The sequence below is a fragment of the Narcine bancroftii genome, chromosome 3, assembly GCF_036971445.1.
Source record: "Narcine bancroftii isolate sNarBan1 chromosome 3, sNarBan1.hap1, whole genome shotgun sequence".
In the NCBI taxonomy this organism is placed as follows: Eukaryota; Metazoa; Chordata; class Chondrichthyes; order Torpediniformes; family Narcinidae; genus Narcine; species Narcine bancroftii.
The window spans coordinates 253,762,259-253,784,171 of record NC_091471.1 but is presented as its reverse complement, the minus strand read 5'-3'; the positions used below and the strand labels follow the sequence as shown (position 1 = coordinate 253,784,171).

Genomic DNA, 21,913 nt, shown 5'->3' with positions numbered 1-21,913 from the left:
CTTAGTCATTACATATCTACCTGCTGGATCTGTTATTATAACTTTTATATTGATTGGTAGATATTTGTTGACTAATATACCTGCTCCCCAGGATTTCAAATTGTATTAGGACTCTGCTACATGGCCTACACAGTCTCCCTTCAATTTACTGTGTCCTATCTCAGTTAAGTGTGTTTATGGCACAAAATCAATGTCGATTTTTCTTCCTCTAGTTGTCAGTAACTCTTCCTTTTAATTTGATTGAGTTTTCCATTAATATTTACAGTCATTAAATTTAATCTATCCATTTTTAACTTCTTTATTTTCAATTCTATCTCATGTTCTCAACTCTTTCATATCTTTTTCCTCAATATTTTTTAAAATAATTTTTGCACATCTTAATACACGCAGACACTGTTAGAAAAAGAAATTTATCCTTGAAACCCCTATTATAATTAACAAATAAAATATTCCTATCCAGAATAATGAAAGTCCCGAAATTTCAAATATTGGGTTGTCGATGACTCCTTGTTAGATTACTCCAATTCCGTTATCTGTTTGGGTTGAGGTAATAACTGCAAGCATCAACAGATTTTGAAATAGCAGTTATTTTTCTCTCCCTCGTCTCCCCCCAGATAAACACGATATATTTTCAAAAAATGTTACAAAGCATTTTTCACACTTTTTTCTTATCTTTATTTTCATCCTATTTTCCAAACTAAACTTTATATTTACATCATTATCTTTACAATTTATTTATGTACATTGTTTTGATAGTCTTTTATAATACTTCTCATTTTGTTGTCTGTTCAGCAATTTTTCTGCAACGTGTTGGGCATCTTTCAGGTCTGAGAGCAGTCCATTACTTTGCCCTGGAATGAATATTTGTAATACTGCCGGATGTGTTAGATTAAAATTATAGCCTTCCTTATATAATGTCTGCTTTGTCAGGTTCAATACTTTCCCTTTCTTTAAGAGATCGAAGCTGATGTCTGGATAGAAATTTTGCCCTTTCTATTCCAGTAGTTGATTATTTTCTTTTAATTTATTCTTTGCCTGCTCAAACATTTTTTGCTCTCGTTGTGTGTCTTTGTAAATTTATTATTATGGATCATGGTTTTTGGTTTTAATAAGCCTTTAGTGCCGATGTTCTATGTGCTCTTTCATTTCAATTTTGTCTTGTAGATCTTCTGCCTCCAAGACTTGTGGGATTCATCTTTTTATGAATCCCTTTATGTTTGATCCTTCTACGCATTCTTTATACCTACTATTTTTATATTGTTCCATTTGCTATAATTCTCTAACACATCAATATTTTGAATTAACAGATCTCTTTAATTTCTTTGTCTCTATCATTCAGAATTTCTTTTACTTCATTCATTTCTAATTCCACAGCTGTCTGGCTTTCTTCCACTTCATTTGTTCGTTTACATGGATATGCTATGGCCAGCTCTAGTTTTTCAATTATATCTTCTGCGTTTTTTCCATTTTTATTTTTACTGTGTTAAATTCAGTTGTAAAAATGTATTTTAAAGTGTTTATTTGTTCATCAAAATATTCAATGTCTGTTAAATGTTTATTTTTTTACCTTCCTCTTTTCCGTGTGTCATCTTCTTTGTCTTCACTCTCTAGCTCCTTGTCTTCTGTTCAACTCTTATCGCTGCGATGCCATCACCCCAATTCATCTATCAATTTAACGTTGTCTCATTGCTTGACCTGCCTTCCTTCAGTCTATTTTTTTGTTATGGGCGGTTGTGCAACATTTTGTGGCTTAGTGAGCCAACTTTGTACATAGTTCGAAAGAGGGACTTTGCCAAGTGGTACTCTCATCAGCTTTAGGGGTCGGATGTAATTTTTAAGGTAAGGCCTACCTCTTTTCTTTCTGCTGTTTTTCTGTCTTCTTCTTTATCTGTATCTCTGGTCTTCTCCTTTTTTGATGCCATCTCTACGGTATTCGTGCTTTCTTTATCTTTCAGTATTTCAGTGTTTTTTTTTCTGTCCAGCATTGTTTCTTTTTTTTTCTTTTCTCTTCGGAGGGCTATTCTTCTGCAGGCACTACTCCATCAGCGTGATATCACCATTAACATTATGACAGGGCAGCAACGTTAAGATATTTATCAGACTTGTATCACAGAGGAGAATAACCAGATTGTCCTAAAATAGAATTGGACAATTTGAGAGAAATTATCAACGAACATATACTATAAAATGGGAGGAAATTTTGGTGCAATATAACAATTCACATGTACTACAATTTATACTTAAATTATGGAAAAGAATACACCTGGAAGAATAGAGGATAAATTATCAAATACCAAAAATAATATTAACAGAAAACTCATGAATCCCCTTTACAATGGATAATTTATTTTTCAAGGAATGGGATAGAAAAGGAATCAAAGAAATTGAAGATTGCATTTTGAAAAATAATTTCTTAACATTTTAGCAATTAAAAGAGGAAAATTGAATAACACAAGGTACAATGTTCCCATGTTACAAATTGAAAACTTATTTAAAAAATAATCTAGGAAATAGCTTGAGATTATAAAAGGTAGAAATTATGAATATTTAATCACAGACACAATGATAATTTAAAAGATTATGACCAACATATCTATCAAATTGCAATAAAAGGAAGAGAATGAAATAAAGTATAAAATGAAACAAAGTTGGCAAAAAGATTTTAACACAGAGTTCAAGAATGAAACATGGGAGAAGTTAAATATACAAACAATGAAAAATGCGACAAATACTAGACTATGTTTGATACAATATAACTGGCTACATAGATTAGAAATTAATCCTCAGAAATTATAATAGTGATGCTCAACAGCATCAGATATATGCTTCCATTGTTAACAAGAGACTGGAGCAACATTTTGGACATGTTCAAAATTTTAACCTATCTGCAAAGATCTAAACCTGATACTAAACAAAATCACAAAATAAATATACCAAATAATCCAAAGAATTTCTATTAAATAATATAAGAGTCAAAAATTTAGGACTAAAATTAGACAGAGCCCAAATGACATTTATTATAATAGCGCAACCAGTAGCAAAATAAAATTATATTATGACAACCTGGAAAATGGAAACACTCTTTAAAATATAAAAGTGGTGCAGAAATTAACAAGTGTATTCCATTAGAAAAATATCCATTCAATCTGAAAGACAAGTGTATGTTATTCGAATGAATTTGAGAACCAGAAATTGAACATGTCGGAGAATGCGGACCAAAAACTTCCATCCCTTAAAACAACATAATTATGAGAACAATAGATTTAAATATGTGAAAGTGGATGATCCTACTTTTTTTTCTTTTTTGCTTTTTGTTATTTCTTTGTTTAATGTGTTTTATTATTTTTTGAATTTTGAAGAGGCATGGGGAAGGGGAGAGTGATGAAAAGGGGGAGAAGAAGAAATGTCACGATGTATATATTGATGATCATCATTTGTGGATGTTGTTGTTTATGTGGCCTCATAGTGCAAGAAATTTAAAAAAAAGATTGTGAGAGCTTATTAAAGCCTGGTCAAAGGACTGGCTGCCTAAGATTTCACTTGAAATAAGAGTTCTTGAGCGGCCCGGGAATGCCAGCCCTTCAGGATGACCAAGCGGACCATACGCCTCAAGCACACTCAAGTACGCCTCAAGTACTGGGCTTCACCTCCAGGAAAAAACAAGGACCGGTTTGACGAAAACAGCCAATAAATCCAGGAGCTGCTAGCAAAGAAGCGATCTGCCCATCAGGCTCACCTTGCAAAGTCTTTGTGGCGAGGGACGAAACGAGCCTTCTGTCTCGCATGCAGCCATCTTCAATGAAAACTCCGGGAGATCCAAAATGAGTGGTGGACTAACCTCGCCAAACAAACCCAGCTCAGTGCGGACATTGGTGACTTCAGGGGTTTTTACGAGGCTCTAAAGGCTGTGTACGGCCCCTCACCCCAGGTCCAAAGCCCGCCGCACAGCTCAGACAGCAAAGTCCTCCTCAGCGACAAGATTTCCATCCTCAACCGATGGTAAGAACACTTCCAATCTCTTTTCAGTGCCAACCGCTCAGATCAAGAATCCACCCTGCTCCTGCTCCCTCAACGGCCCTTAAGGCTAGAGCTGGATGAGGTCCTCACCCGGGAAGAGACATATAAGGCAATTGAAAAACTGAAAAGTGTCAAAGCAGCAGGTATGGATGGAATACCCCCCTCCCCCAGAGGTCTGGAAGGCTGGCGGCAAAACTCTGCATACCAAACTGCATTAGTTTTTCATGCTCTACTGGGACAAAGGAAAGCTGCCTCAGGACCTTTGTGATGACATCATCATCACACTGTACAAAAACAAAGGCGAGAAATCAGACTGCTCAAACTGCAGGGGAATCACGCTGCTCTCCATTGCAGGCAAAATCTTCTTTTGTTTAAACTTTATTTAAAGATTTTATCACAGGAATAAAAAGAAAATTTACATTTAAAGAAAAGATATAAAATAAATTAATATAATTACAATACAACATTAATAACCTAACTTAATTCAACCTAACCCTCCCTACATATACAAGAATTAAAAAATATATGTATAAAAAATTAATAATATTTTGTATTAAAAAACACAAACAAAGAAAAAGAAAAATATGACAAATAAAAATAATTTAAAAAAGGATTTATCAGATCTAAAATATCACATCTAAGAACATACTTAAATCAAATTTAATTGCATATACTTAGCAAATTGAGTCCACTTCAACTAATAAAAAGACATCTTATCTTGAATTCAAAAAGATATCCTTTCCATAATTAAACAAGACTTCATCTCTCAATACTACCTAACCAATGTTAGTATATTTCTAACTTTCCAAGTAGATGCTATACATTTCTTAGCCACTGCTAAAGCTAAATTGAGAAAAGAAATCTGATAATCATTTAATCCTAAATCAATTAATGATTGCATATTCCCTAATAAAAATATATCAGGATCAAATACAACACAAATATTATATAATCTATTAAATATAGATTGAATACCTTTCCAAAACTGTTGCAATCGGTCACAGGACCAGACAGTATGTAAAAAAGTTTTAGCTGTCTGGTCACAACGAAAACAACAGTCTGACTTACTAAGACCAATTTTTTTTAATTTTTCTGGTGTTAAATATAATTGATGTATAAAATTATAATTAATCATCGCTAATCTAGCATTAATCATTTTCCGAATACTATTTTGACAAATTTCCATCCAAGCTTCTTCAGCTATTGTAAAACCTAAATCTTTTTCCCCATTTCAACTTATTTTTATCCCAATCTTTCTTACTTTCATTTTCTTGTAAGATACAATACAAATCAGATATATACCCCTTTTCTGGTATTGAAAGTACATATTTCTCAAAACTAGTTTCGGGCAATAAAATCATTTGCCGACCACATACCTGTTTTACAAATGATCTTAACTGATAGTACACAAATACAGAATTTCCACGAATACCAAATTTCTTTTGTAATTCCTCAAAAGAACAAAAATGTCCTTCAAAAAATCAATCAGATAAGTTTTTTATTCCTTTCCTTTCCCATTGTTTCAAAGTGATATTGGAGACCGTAAAAGGAACATTGATTATTATATAATGGCAATCACCCAGACAATTTATTTTTAAGCCACATTTTATCAAGTTTACTCGTCCATAGATTCAATAAATGTTTCAATATTGGTACATCATAAGTTCGTAACAAATTTTTATTCCATCGAAACAAAAATTCATGAGGAGGTTTTTCTAAAATAACTGCCAGTTCTAACTTTGCCCAACAGGGCGGGTCCTCCATATTCATTAATGCACTAAGAAATTTAAATTGAGCTGCCTCATAATAATATTGAAAATTAGGTAATCTCAAACCTCCAAATTGAAAGTCCCACATCATTTTTTTCATTGGTACCCTCGGAAATTTTCCCTTCCATAAAAATTCTCTAACTCCTTTATATAAATCCTTAAAAAAACTTAAAAAAAAATAAGGAATTGATTGAAATAAATATTGCATCCGAGGAAAAATATTCATTTTTATAGTATTAATCCTCCCCATTAAACCTAAAGGTAAGTCCTTCCACCTAATCAAATCTCATTTAATCTTTTTTTAATTAAAGCAAGGTAATTAATTAAATATAAATCTTGATATTCTGTATTGACATTAATTCCCAAATATTTAATTTGTTTTGTCCACTTCAATTTCGTGATATTTTTATAAATCGTATAATCATCTTTACAAATTGACAAAATTTCACTTTTAGCCCAATTTACCTTATAACCAGATAACTGACCATAATTTTCTAAAAATTCTAGAATTGTTGGTAAAGAAATATCACGGTCTACCAGGTATAATAAAACATCATCTGCAAATAAATTAATCTTATATTCCTCATTCAAAACTCTCATACGCTTAACATTTTCATTTTGACGTATTAACTGTGCCAAAGGTTCAATAACTATAGCAAATAAAGCAGGTGACAATGGACATCCTTGTCCAGTAAACCTTGTTAAATCAAAAGATTCTGAAATTTGTCCATTGGTAGCAACTCTAGCCTTCGGACTATTATATAAAGGCTTTATCAATCCAATAAACGAAGAACCAAAACAAAATTTCTCAAGTACTTGAAATAAAAACTTCCATTCCACTCTATCAAAAGCCTTTTCTGCATCGAATGAAACCACTGTTGTATAATTCATTTGAGATTTAAATTTATTTATGAAAGTAATTAGTCACAAAATATTATCAGATGCATATCTGTTTTTTTTTTATAAATCCTGTTTGATCTTTATGTATTATTTTAGGTAAATATTGAGCCAATCTATTAGACATAACTTTAGCTACAATTTTATAATCTACATTTAACAACGATATTGGTCGATATGAAGAAACCTGTAAAGGAACTTTATCTTTTTTTGGAATAACCGTAATTATTGCATTAGAACAAGATTCAGGTTATTGAAAAGTTTTATAAATTTGCTGTATTACATTGTTATAAATAGAAGATACATCAACATAAAATGTTTTATAAAATTCTATAGAGAACCCGTCTTCACCGGGTGCCTTTCCATTTGGCATATCTCTTATAGCCATTTCAATTTCATTCTCTGTAAAAGATTCATCCAACTCTTCTCTATCTTCTTGATTCAACTGTGGCAAATTAATGTTTTTCAAAAAAGAATCTATTGCATCTTCACTTACATCTTTACACTCAGATGTATATAATTTTTTATAAAAATTACAAAATTCCTCATTAAATTCTTTTTGTCTAAAAGTAATACCCGATCTTTTTCTAATTGCTGGTATAATCCTAGATAATTGTTCTTTTTTTCACTGCCAGGATAAAACTTTATGAGCTTTCTCACCCCATTCATAAAACTTATGTTTAGTTCGATTCATTAAACATTCAAATTGATATGTTTGTAATTCATTATACTTTAATTTTCAATTAGTTAAATGGTTCTTTTGCACTTCAGGTGCATTTTTTTGAAATTATTTTTCACTAACAGTTATTTTTTTCTCTAAATCTTCAATCTCTCTAATTCTCTCTTTCTTTACTTTAGATGCATAGCTAATAATTTGACCTCGTAAAAAAGCTTTCATTGCATCCCATAAAACAAAATGACTAGAAACAGAATGAACATTATTCCTAATAAAATCCTCAATTTGTTTTTATTTAAATAACTAATAAATTCTGGTTTTTGTAATAACATAATGTTAAATCTCCATCTTGGGCTTTCCTGAACATCTTGTGAACTCTGATATTCTAATAATAATAATGAATGATCTGACACCAACCTTGCCTTATAATCCACAGATATAACCTTATCCTGCAAATGTGTTGAAATTAAGAAATAATCAATTCTTGAAAAGGAATTAGGACGTGAAGAATAAAAAGAAAAATCTTTCTCTGTAGGATTAAATTTTTGCCAAATATCAATTAAATTCAAATCTTTCATCATATTAGTCACTTGTACTGCCATATTAGATTTCTTAATTACTCTTGGATACTTGTCCAATAAAGGCTCCAATACCACATTTAAATCTCCCCTAATCATCACATTGGAATTTGTTTGTCCAAGTAATAAAGACACATCTACAATAAAAGTTGTATCTTCAACATTTGGAGCATAAACATCAAGCAGAGTCCAAGCCTCATTAAGATTTGTACAATTCAGTTTTAATAATCTTCCTCCATTTTTCTCTTCATTCTGTAACTGAAATGGTAAATTCTTATGCACCAGAATTGCCACTCCTTTCGCCTTTGAATTAAATGAAGAATAGAAAACTTGTCCAACCCATTCACGTTTAAGTTTCAAATGTTCCTTCTCAGTTAAATGAGTTTCCTGCAAAAAAGCCACATCTACTTTTAATTTTTTTAAGTAAGCAAGTACTTTCTTACGCTTAATCGGATTATTTAAACCCTGAACATTAAAAGAGGCAAACTTAACTTTAGACATTACTTAAAATAACACAAAGAAAAAGAGAAGGAGAAAAAAAAGAAACGTGAAAAAAGAGAAAAAAAAGAAAAACACCCCCTTCCCTTATCTCCTCCTAAAACTAAAAAAAATTAAAGATAGTAATAAAAAAAACTTCACTACTTAATCCAAAAATTGATTAAAAAAAAAAGAACAGGTAGGAGGTTGCAACCACCTCCTCCTGTCTCAACCGCTCAATGCGGTAACTCCCACAAAATATTGGGTGTAAGATAACTCACACGTAGCTGATGACTTCTGGAAAATGATGCCCACCCAGCTCCCTCTCCCAAATTCCGTTTCACATTAAACTATCATCATTATCTGAAATTTTCTCAGAAAAAAAACTTTAATCAACTTTGTCACTCCGACCACCATTGCTTCCATTTCCTCTTGGAATTCGGTTCCCATCTTGCATCTCCACTCTCCTTGGAGACCGTGGTGGATTACGTCCTTCCTGAAATTGCGTAATTGGCAATAATTGAGCAAAGTTCATAGCTTCCTTAGGATTATCAAAAAATTTTGGTTGATAGCCATCTTGAAAAATCTTCAATACTGCAGGGTATCTAAATGTTGCTTTATATCCTTTTTTCCACAACACTTCTTTCACAGGATTAAATTCACGTCGTTGAGACATAACTTCTTGACTCAAATCTGGATAAAAAAAACACAATTGTTCTGAACCATCAAGGGAGATCTTCTTTGTTGTGCATTTCTTATAGCCACATGCAAAATTGTCTCTCAATCATAATAATTTAAACAACGAACCAAAAAACAGGTCTTGGATTTTGTCCTGGAAAAGGCTTTCTTCTCAAATCTCTATGGGCACGTTCCAATATTAAGCCTTCTGGAAACTTATCTTGTCCTAACACTTGTGGAATCCATTCAGTGAAGAATTTTCTTGGATCTGATCCTTCCATATCTTCTGGCAAACCAACAATTTTAATATTATTCCATCGAGATTGATTCTCCAAATAATCAACCTTTTTCGCCAAATTTTTATTTGGAATTTGTAAAATTTCAATTGTTTTATTTACATCTTGTATTTGGTCTCGTACCTCGACTATGCCTTGGTCACAACCATCAAGTCTTTCACTCGTTTCAAGCTTAAAAGCTCCATAATCAATCATCTGTTGAGTATTAATGTCCACCAAAGTATTAAGCTTTGTATTAACCTGAACTAAAGCCTTACCTATTTCTTTTATTGTGGAGGATAACTTAGATTCAAGATTCTTAATAAGCATATCTACTGTAATAGATTCAGGCACAGTAGGATCTTGCTGTTTCTGTATAGCCAAAGGGTCTTCTATTTCCTTTAGTTTAACTGTTTTTCTTATAGTATGACTGCGTTTGGAAACACCTGCCACAACCTCTTCAGCAGTATCTGGAGGCTGATGGCCAGGGTTATCCTTAACCCATATTATATCAAATGCCTTCATTACATCGATGTCTGTTGAAGTCTTCATTACTGGAGGTGCATTTCGCAGCGCCACCGCTACATCAATGGGTAAGCGTCTTTTCAGAGTCGGGTCTTCAGCTGGCAGCGTCCCAGCTGTTCTAGCTGTCAAAGATTCACTGACAGCGCTCACAGTGGGCGTTGATTCACGCGCATGCGCCTGGCCAGTCCTTTGTTCCAAGGGCTGCCGGGCGCCATCTTTAAAGAGCCCTGCCGATAAAGAGAAGAGCTCCTTTGCCGAATCTTGTACCTCTCTTCCTGGATCCGTTCCACGCTGAGTCCTGGCTTCTTATAAACAGGTAGGCTGAGATAACCTCGGGAAATGCAGTTTCTTAATGATCTGTTGCCATTTGTTTTTACTTCTTTTCAGCAATTGTACCATTAGAAACAAATTCAACACCTCTAACTATTTCTAAACTTATAGACAAAACAATAACAAAGAGTCAGGAGAGAAATGGAAGGCACTCTGTTCCTTACGCCATCTTGCCACGGCCCCGCAAAATCTTCGTTTTGATTCTCCTTAATAGACTACTCCTAGTGTCACCAAAAATGTCCTCCCAGAATCACAGTGTGGCTTTCAAGCTAACATAGGAATTACTGTCATGGTCTTTGCCTCAGACAGCTCCAAGAAAAGTTCAGAGAACAAAACAAAGGACTCTACATCACCTTTGTTGACCTCACCAATGTCTTCAACACCGTGAGTAGGAAAGGGCTTTGGCAAATACTAGAGTGCCTCAGATGCCTCCCTAAGTTCCTCAACATGGTTATGCAACTGCACGTGAACCAACAACGTCGGGTCAAATACAGCAATGAGATTGCCGAACCCTTCTCCATTGACAATGGCGTGAAGCAAGGCTGCATCGTCGCACCAACCCTCTTTACTATCTTCTTCAGCATGATGCTGAAACAAGCCATGAAAGACCTCAACAATGAAGATGCTGTTTACATCCGGTACCACACAGATGGCAGTCATTTCAATCTGAGGCATCTCCAAGCTCACACCAAGACACAAGAGCAACTTGAAGTGAATTACTCTTTGAAGATGATGCCGCTTTAGTTGCCCATTCAGAGCCAGCTCTCCAGCGCATGACATCCTGTTTTGCGGAAACTGCCAAAATGTTTGGCCTGGAAGTTGGCCTGAAGAAAACTGAGGTCTTCCATCAGCCAGCTCCCCACCATGACTACCAGCCCGCCCCCCCCACCCCCCCGCCCACCCCCACATCTACATCGGGCACACTGAACTCAAAGCGGTCAACCAGTTTACCTACCTCAGCTGCACCATTTCATCTGATGCAAGGATCGACAACAAGATAAACAGACTCGCCAAGGCAATAGCGCCTTTGGAAGACTACACAAAAGAGTCTGGAAAAACAACCACCTGAAGAAACACACAAAGATCAGCATGTACATAGCCGTTGTCATACCCATGCTCCTGTTCGGCTCCGAGTCATGGGTCCTCTACCGGCATCACCTACGGCTCCTAGAAGGCTTCCATCAGCGCAGTCTCCACTCCATCCTCAACATTCATTGGAATGACTTCATCACCAACATTGAAGTACTCGAGAAGGCAGAGTCCGCAAGCATTGAATCCATGCTGCTGAATATCCAACTGCACTGGGTGGGTCACGTCTCAAGACTTGAGGACCATTGCCTTCCCAAGATCATGTTATATGGCGAGCTCTCCACTGGCCACCGAGACAGAGGTGCACCAATGAAGAGGTACTAAGGACTGCCTAAAGAAATCTCTTGGAGCCTGCCACATTGACCACCGCCAGTGGGCTGATATTGCCTGCAACCCTGCATCTTCACGCCTCGTAGTTCAGCGGGCAGCAACCTCCTTTGAAGAACACTGCAGAGGCCACCTCACTGACAAAAGACAAAGGAGGAAAAACCCAACACCCAACCCCAACCAACTAATTTTCCCTTGCAACCACTGCAACCGTGCCTGCCTGTCCCGCATTGGACTTGTCAGTCACCAATGAGCCTGCAGCAGGCATGGACCTACCCCTCCATAAATCTTCGTCCACGAAGCCAAGCCAAAGAAAGAAAATTAAATATGTCGGAGAATGCCGACCACAAACTTCCATGCCTTAAATGAACATAATTAAGAGAAGAATAGATTTATATATAGATGAAAGTGGACGATCCTACTTTTTATCTTTTTTGCTTTTTGTTATTTATTTGTTTTATTTGTTTTATTATTTGTTGATTTTTGAAGAGGCGTGGGGAAGGGGAGGGGGATGAAAATGGCAAAGAAGAAGAAATGTCACGATGTATATATTGATGATCATCATGTGTGGATGTTGTTATTGATATGATTCATAATGAAAGAAATTTAAAACAAAAACAGGTCGTGAGAGCTTAGTAAAGCCTGGTGAAAGCCCTCGTGACCCACACAAGAGGACAGGACTGGCTGCCTAAGGTTTCACTTGAAATAAGAGAAACAAAAAGGAACTCTTTGATCAACTTAAAGAAATAAGGGAAACGCTGATGGGGCAAATCTGTTCACCAAGACACGCACGTGGTTTATTAGAAGGGATCAGTTTGCGTCCAGCTAACAGCAAATCTCTCTCTGAAAACCGACATGAACCTTCCTGAGAGGTAACCATTAAACATTCAACCACAAAAGTCTGGTGAAATACATCAGTGTGAGATTCAGTGCACAGTATAAGAATTGCCAGCAACCAGTGAACTTGCAGGGATAGAAAAGTGAGATTGGACTGTGAATTAAAGTACTATTCTAAACTTAAGCACACATACATACACGTGCGCTTACAATTGGCAGGGGGTTAAGTGAGGGAGATAAATTAAAGTTTTATCCTATTTTGTTGTTTAAAGATAATTAAAAACAACTTTTTTATAGTAACCATTTGTTTTGGTGAATATCTGTTGCTGCTGGGTTTTGGAGTCCTCAGGGCTCGTAACAAACTGTTGTCTTGAAGCATATTTACAGGGGCATCATAAAAAGTATCCTATTGGAGGTCATGCTACCTGCTTCAGGAAATCTCCACTCAAGACCGAAAGAAAATGCAGAAGTTCGTGAAATGAATGTTTACCCTATCTCAGATCTTCCTTTCCATCAATTCCATCCACAATTACTGCACCCTCGGAAAAGCAGGGATATATTAAAAGGAAACCCCATGCCGCTGCTTCGCTCAAACTCCATCATTCGGAATATAAACCAAACGGTTGCGAGATCACCACCTGATCAATAAGAAATTATTTTCCAACGTTATAAGAATATTCAGGGAATCACACACTGAAATAATAGATTTGACTTTGCTCTGTTCGAACTGAAGTTTACCGGCAAATACGCACTGCGTTGCGCTTATTTTCTTCCATCTTTCCATGGGATAATAGGTTGGTGTCGGCAGATGGGAAACTCTCGGGTATTTAATGCAGGTGGAATCCGATATCCAGAATCCTAACTTATTTTCCTCCTATTAAACATTTCAATAGTATTTTAACAGATATTTCATCACGTTGATCAGCTCCTCCCTGAAATTACACTGAGTCGCTGCATAAATGCAAGTGTTTGTGCAGCAACTCAGAAGCAAGAGCATGTAACTGGTTTGGTCCACGATAAATATTGGGACCTTCACACTGTTCATGACAAACCGTTGTGTGATTTTCATCCACAGGAAAAATATTAAATACGTCCTCCAAAGCAATATGAAGTTCCTGATACTGCAAAGTGTAAGATGATGGACTTGCTTCGGCTTTTAACCTCGGAATCATTCTCATCTGCACATTTGTTGCTGCCTCTCAAAACCTTCCGCGCTCTGGTGGCTGCACCAATACGCGCGACCGTCAGAGCATTAAGAAGTGATATCATTAACATTGGGAACAGAGGAGTCAACACTCGATGAATCCACGTGAATAATATCCATCCAGGATGGGTCCAAGCCTGACGTACGGATATACAGAACCAATCTGTGTTACCCACAGTAAAAATGGGTTCCAATAGAAAGAACCAAGGAATGTTTTTACTGACGAACAGCGGACACACTATTGTTATCACATTGTGGGCGGTTATTTCGGAGCAAACCTTCATCCTCAGTTTGTGCCAACAAATCATTACATATCGGTCAAACATAACGCGAGAGTCAAACACACGGAAATATCTGCGGCGTGCATCAGCGTAATCTGATAAATATAATTTAGGAGCTATATTTTCAAATTTCTCCAATAAAATAACTCAGGATTCAACGGAAAAATAACTTTTCTAATCTTAGCAAAATCATGCTAAAAATATTTAACGTATGAACAAGACCAAATGCAATTTAGAAAATTCCAATATCTTCACCACATCGAAAGCATTGCTGGGGTATTTCTAATTTCCATGTATTCCATTTTGGAGGGGTAATGTATAATTCTTTTTTTATTTTTTTAATCTTTTACATTGTGAATCATACCAACCAAAATATGAACGAACGTATCTCATTAAATATACACACTGTTCTTTCTCCCCTTTATCCCCCCATTTTCCTCCTTCCCCTTTACTCACCCCCTCCAAAACCCATAAATATTCAACATATACAATACCATAAAACCATAAAACAAAATTTTCACTCAATGGAAAATAAAAAGAAAAATGCATCATCTATTTATTACGCACTGAATCTAGTCTTTTAGTCTTCTTATCATTTTCATTCTCATTTTAGGGGATGGATTCGTAAGCAAGCTCACTCTGATATGTTCCATGTATGGTTCCCAAATTTGTTCAAACATTGTGACCTTATTTTTATAATTATATGTTGTTTTTTCCAATGGAATACATTTATTCAGTTCCATGTACCATTGCTGTATACTCATGCTCCCTTCCAATTTCCAAGATTACATTATACATTATTTTTTTATCGCTAAATCCATCAAAATGATCTATTTTGAACTTTATCGAATTTGAGACCTACCTCTTTACTTCTTCTGTTACTTAAAAAATAATCTCTGTTTCTTTGCATTTTTGTTTGTAATTTTAATTAATCTCTGTTTTAATTCTTCTCCTAAACGTAATTATTTTCAAACATGCCCAACTTGCATATAATTTTGTTCTAATTTTCTTATAGCGAGAACACCTATTAGATATTTTTGAATCCCATTTTTTTAAGTTTAGTCGAGTACTATATACCCTGTATAACCAGTTATCCTGTATCATGCATACACTTCTGTTTATTATATTCTTAATCGTTCAAGAACATAACTTTTGCCATACTTCATATTTTATATTTATGTTTAGATCCTTTCCCCACTTCTGCTGAGGTTCATAGTTTATATCATTTTACTTATCTTGCATCTTAGTGTACATAATGGTTACAAATCCTTTGATTATCATTTTGGCTGTAATAACGTATTCAAAGCTGCTTCCTTCAGGTAATCTCAAGCTGTTTCTCAATTAATCCTTTTAAATAGGCTTTCAATTGATGATATGCAAATATTGTACCACGAATTATTCCATATTCGTACTTCGATTGTTCAAATGTTAATAAATTACTTCACAAAAAAATGTTTTCTATTCTTTTGATTCGTGGATTTTGCATCAATAGTAATTCTGAAATTATCATTTTTTTCTTTCTAAGTGTATATTCTTGCATGTATTAAGTAAATGATGCAGTACTGCTGAGTTTTTATATTGCACCAGCTTTCATCCCACATAAACTATACATTCCGGTACCTTTTCCCCCATTTATTCTCGTTCTATCTTAGTCCAGTCTGGTTTTCCCCTTTTCTGATAAAAACTGATAAATGCCTTATTTGTGCGGTTCTATAATAATTTCTAAAATGTGGTAACTTTAAAACAGCCTGATTATACTCTCTGCTAACTTATCTAACGGTACACTTGGAATCCACCCTTTACTCAGGAATTTTCCAATTATTCTCTTTAGTTCCTTAAAGAATTTTATTGTTAAGGGAATTGGTAAATTTTGAAATAAATATTGTATCCTTTGCAACTCATTCATTTTAATGCAGTTTACCCTCCCGATTAACGTCAGCGGTAATTCCTTCCAATGTTCTAAGTCTTCCTGCAATTTCCTTATTAGTGGCTGATAATTTAGTTTGTACAAATGGCTTAAGTTATTATCTAACCTGAATCCGAGGTACGTTATTGCTTGTGCTTGCACTTAAATGGCGATTCATTTTTATTTAATTCTGTTTAGTCTGCGTTACTCATTGGCATCTCTTCACTTTTATTTGTGTTGATCATGTAGACAGATATTTCTCCATATTCCTTCAATTTCTTATGAAATACTTTTACTGATGCCTCTGGTTCTGATAGGAATACGATGATGTCATCTGCAAATAAGATGATTTTATACTCCTTCTCCTTTATTTTAATGAGGGGAATAGTGGACGTCCCTGTCTAGATGACCTACTTAATTTAAAGTTACTCTATACATAACCATTTACTGTTACTTTCACCAAAGGACCATTATATAATACATTAATCCAATTTATATATTTTTATGGTAGATTAAACTTCTGTCAAACGCTTTATCTGCGTCTAGAGCAACAGCAACTCTTGGTTTCTAATTTCCTTGGATGGATGGATGGATTTGATTAATACATTTACAGAAATTGCCCACTGTTCATCTTTTCTTTTTTTTCACACCATAAATCACATTAGCCATGATATACACTTTTTCTTTTTCACACATTTACAGTGACTTTTTCTCCTCCCCCCCTCCATCCTCCCAAGCCACCCCCCCACCCCCCCCATCCATTTTAGGTATACAATCTAGGTTGCATTAATTCAGTCAGACAATGTTGTCATTCAACAAAAATACACCAGAAATTCTACTGAGTCCATTCTTTTCTTTCCTTCTCCTTCCATCAACTTAGGTAATGTTTGTCCCCGTTAGGTTTTCGCTATAGTATTTAATGTAAGGCTCTCATACTTGTTCGAATATTTCCATATTATTTCTTAAACTGTATGTTATTTTTTTGTAATGGAATACATTTATTCATTTCTATATACCATTGTTGTATTTTCAAATTATCTTCCAATTTCCAGGTTGACATAATACATTTCTTTGCTACGGCTAGGTCTATCTTAACAAATCTTTTTTGTGCATCCTCCAAATCAATTCCAAATTCTTTGTTTTTTATGTTACTTAGGAGAAAGATCTCTGGATTCTTTGATATATTGTTTTCTGTTATTTTATTTAATATCTGATTGAGATCATCCCAAAATTTTTCTACTCTCTCACATGTCCAGATTGCATGAATTGTTGTTCCCATTTCTTTTTTACATCGAAACCATCTATCAGATACTGTTGGGTCCCATTTATTTAACTTTTGCGGTGTAATGTATAGTCTGTATAACCAATTATATTGTATCATACGTAGCCTTGTATTTATTGTATTTCTCATCGCTCCAGAACATAATTTATCCCATGTTTCCTTTTTTATCTTTACATTTAAATCTTGTTCCCATTTTTGTTTAGTTTTACCATTTGTTTCCTCATTCTCCTTTTCTTGCAGTTTAATAACAGTTTGATCTTGTTTCACTATTTTAGGTACACAATCAGCCAATCTGTTTGCTAATGTTTTCGCTATTATCTTATTGTTTGAGATAACTACAGATATAAGATGATGGTGTTAATGGATCGCTCCCCATCTGTGGTATTGCTCTCTTACATGAATCTGGCAAGTATTGTGCTTCTTCTATCTGGTTCATTACTTCCAGGAGAGGAGTAATTAATAACTCTTCAATGTTTTACTGAATTGGAAATCCATTTTCACCTTGTGTTTTATTGTTTAGCAGCTTTTGTTAAAAATATATCCGTTACTTCCCCTATTTCAAATCGTTTTATTAGTTTGTTTCGTTCCTTTTCTTGCAATTTTGGCATTTCAATTGTAGCTCCAAAGTCATCTATTTTATGATTTTTCCCCTCGTTTGGAATTTGCTACAATTGTTCATAAAATTCCTTAAAGTTTTCATTAATCTCTGTTAGATTATATGAACTTTGTTTGTCCCTTTTCCTTAAAGCCAGTATCGTGCTTTTAGCTTCTTCTGTTTTAAGTTGCCGGGCTAATGTTACATGTGTCTTTCACCCAATTCACAATACTTTTGCTTTGTTTTCATGATGTTCTTCTCTACCTTGTACGTTTGTAATGTTTTGTATTTTATTTTAATTTAATTGTAATTCTCTCATTTTCATTATATCACACCTTTTTACTAATTCCTTTTCCCTACTTATTATCTCCCTTTCCAATTCCTCTTTCCTGTTGTATTCCATTTTCATCTGAGTTACATAACATATCATCTGCCCTCTAATAAAGGCTTTCATTGCATCCCATAATATAAATTTGTCTTTCACTGATCCTGCGGTTATTTCAAAATTTATTTTAATTTGTTGTAATTTGGTGTTCAATAAATTATCCGAATTCCTGTCTTTTAAGTAGCATGGGGTGTAACTTCATATATGTTCTTGGTGGGATTTCCTCAAGTTATAATGCTAATAATAGGGCTTTATACACAGATTTACTAACTCTCCGTTGAATATGGGCTGAGAAACAAAAACATATCAATGCTTGATTAAATTTTGTGCCTATTCAAATAATCTGACCATTCCTTCTCTCCTAGGTGTTGCCTCTTCCACATATCCATAAGTTTCATTTCCTGCATTGATCTAACCATACATATAGCTACTTAATTTGTCTTTCTTGTTTTTGTCCAGATGTATCTCACTTTGGGTCCAAATTAAGATTAAAATCCCCTCCTATCAATATATTCCCTTGTGTGAGTGCAAACTTCAAAAATATTCCAACATAAACTTATGATCCTCCTCGTTAAGTGCATATATATTGAGCAATTTCCAATATTATGAGTATATCTGAAACTTTATCATTGGATACTTCCATGCTGGACCTACTATTTCCTCCTCTATTTTGATTGGTGCATTTTTGTTGACTAGTATGGCTACACCTCTAGCTTTTGAATTATAAGATGCTGCCATTATGTGCCCTACCCACTCTCTCCTTAGTTTGTTATGTTCCACTTCAGTTAAATGCGTTTGCTGCACAAATGCTATATCTATTTTTTGCTTCTTCAATAAATTTTGTTGACTCTTCCATTTAATTTGGTTATGTGTTCCATTAATGTTTATATTCATCTGGTTCAACATGGCCAACTCAAACCTTGCATACATCTGTTTTCTAACTCTTTGCCACCTCCATCCCACTTTTCCCCATTTTCATCTTAGTTTTCTCTTATTACACTTAATGTATGACAACACAATTAAGACTTAAAGTACCCCCACAGTTCCCACAATCACTAATACCTTAACCCAAAAAGTTACCCCCTTTCTGAATTGCCTCATACCCTTTGCCGGGCAACCACAACTCTCCTATTCATTTGGATTGCGATCATGTTCGCAGAGTCAACTGATTTTGCAGTGACAGTTATTCCCCCTCCAGCCAGACCTCACCGGAAAACATGATTACAACATATATCAAATCTCTGTCTCTCTTCTTTCCCTTCTTACTCCCTTCCTTCCCTTCTCTTTTCCCTCTTTAGATCTTTACATATACATTGCTTTTACATCTTTATTTATACTTTATCAACATTCTTCATTCTTGTTACTTCTCTTCATCTCTTCTCCTGTCCTGCAAACGTACTGCGAAATCATTCGCTTTCTCTGTATCCAAGAACAGTCTGTTTTGCTCCACGGCTATAAATATTTTAAGCACAGCTGGATATCGTCACATGAATTGTTATCATTTTTCCATAAAGTTGATTTCTCTGTATTAAATTCCTTCCTCCACTTGAAGAGTTCAAAATTTATGTCTGGGTGAAAAAATATTTTTAACCATTGTATTCCAATGGTTAATTATCTTCTCTAATTTTACTCCTTACCTGTTACAGTATATTTTCTCTTGCATATCTCAAAAATGTTAATAAGATGGATCTTAGTTTTTGATGTGTCTGTGGTTTCGGAGCTAATGCTCTGTGTTCCCTTTATATTTCCATTTTGTCTTGCATTTCTGTCATTCCCAGGACCTTTGGGATCCATCCATTTATAAAGTCCTTCATGTCTGTGCCTTCTTCACGTTTCATCAGGCCCACTATTTTTAAGTTGTTTTGCCGACTATAATTTTCAAACATATCAATTTTCAAAGATATAAACTCTTGTGTCTCTTTAATTTTTTTCACTTTCTTCCAATTTTTCTCTTGTCGTTCACTTCCATTTCTCCAGTAGTCTTCTGTTCTTCCATGTTCTCTATTCTTTTCTCTATTTCTGTCATGACCTGGTCTAACCTTTGCATTTTACCTTCTGTTCTTTTCATTTTCTTTTTAATTACATTAATCTCTAATGATATATTTCAAAAAAGACTTTATCTATATTCTCTTCATCAGATTTAACATTTATTTCTCTTTTCCATTCGTTTTACCTTCTATTTCTCTGTGAAGATGTTGGTCTTCATCTTTATCTTAGATTATTCACAAAGTAGGTTACTGATGCTCAACCTTGCAGAGGCAAATGCATGGTCTTCATCCTCCATTACAGCATTAAGCAGTGATATCAGTAACATTAGGAGCAAAGGAGTCAACACTCCATGATTCCATATGAATGATATCCATCCAGGATGGGTCCATGCCTGACTTACGGATATACAGACCTAATCTATGTTACTCACAGTAAACATGGGTTCAAAGGGAAAGAACCAAGGAATGATTTTACAGACGATCAGCGGGAACACTATTGCTATCACATTGCGGGCTGTTTTTACCGTACAAAACCTCGTCCTCAGTTTGTGGCAACATATCATCACATATTCGTCAAATGTAAACGCGAGAGTAAACCACACGGAAATATCCGTGGCGGCGTGCAGCAGTGTAACCTTGAAAGCGCACACACGAGTTAGGAACAGGAACGTCGTTGGAAAATATTATTCGTTCACATGTGACAGCATCACGTCAACGACGAGGACCAACAGATCCGCCGTTGCCATGGCCACGAGGTAGCGAGTGACACAACTGGACAGACCGCAATTCCCCCGCGAAAGGATCACAATAAACATCATGTTAGCTGTTAAATAAGAAATATCACAAATGCATGCTCAGTATATATCAATTAAGTCCTTTACTTCACGTTCCGAGATTTCTTACTGTGATGGTTTGAGCATCGGCATTGACTCTACTGAAGAAAACTTAACAGTGGGAAAATTAACAATTGACCCAACATTTCCCACAGCATTCACATCCGATCTCCAATGTTGCAGAACTGCACTAAAATGTCAAACTTCCCCGACACTACAATTCCTTTGACAATTTTTGAACCTTGATTTACACTCCACTATCTGCAACTTGCTAACTTTGCAGATCGCATTAATGATATTATTTCCACATTATTTATTAACTAACTCGTTCTGTCTGTTCAGCTGGGTTAGACATCGACAGGGATTTGTTTGCACAAGGTGAAATAATTTGATGAAAATGACAGAAGTAATTTAGTACAGACAAGTTTGAATTGTTGCATTTTGAATGGACACACCAAATAAAGATGCACACGATAAAATGCATGGCCCTGAAGATTGTGATAGAACAGGGAGATCTAGGAATACAGATATATAATTCCCTGATATCGACGCAACGGAAGTTGGGGAACAGCAAGGGATCTTTTAGTGCATTAACCTTCATAAAATAAAATTATGACTATCTGAATGGCAAAGTTCAGGGGTGACGTAAAGCATGCAGTCACCTAAGAAAAGGAAAGAATTCAATAAGTTTGAAAGAGTGCAGAGATTTAAGATTTAGGAATTGAAATCGAGGGAAAGGTTTAACAGCTTTGGTCTCTTTTTCCTGGACCATAGCCGAATGAGGGTAGCTTTGATAAATTAATTACAAATCATCTTTTTTCCTTCCAGCCGAGATAAACAAAACAGAGAACATGAGTTAGGGGTGAATCTAAGATATATCTAGAAGAATTACCTTCTTCACACAACAAGAGGTTTAACGAGCTGGCAGCTGAAGTAATAAACGCGTCCTCAATAGTAATATATT

The 21,913-nt window shown here is 35.1% G+C and overlaps 1 long non-coding RNA gene across 1 annotated transcript; it reads right to left on the bottom strand.

The window, feature by feature from the left end:
* Positions 1–1,536: 1,536 nt before the first annotated feature.
* LOC138756455 (uncharacterized) lies at positions 1,537–20,747 on the bottom strand. Its single transcript, XR_011353079.1, has 2 exons — positions 19,766–20,747; positions 1,537–2,133 (listed from the first exon to the last, which is right to left on the bottom strand). It is a non-coding gene; the product is annotated as an uncharacterized lncRNA (long non-coding RNA).
* Between the last annotated feature and the right edge of the window lie 1,166 nt (positions 20,748–21,913).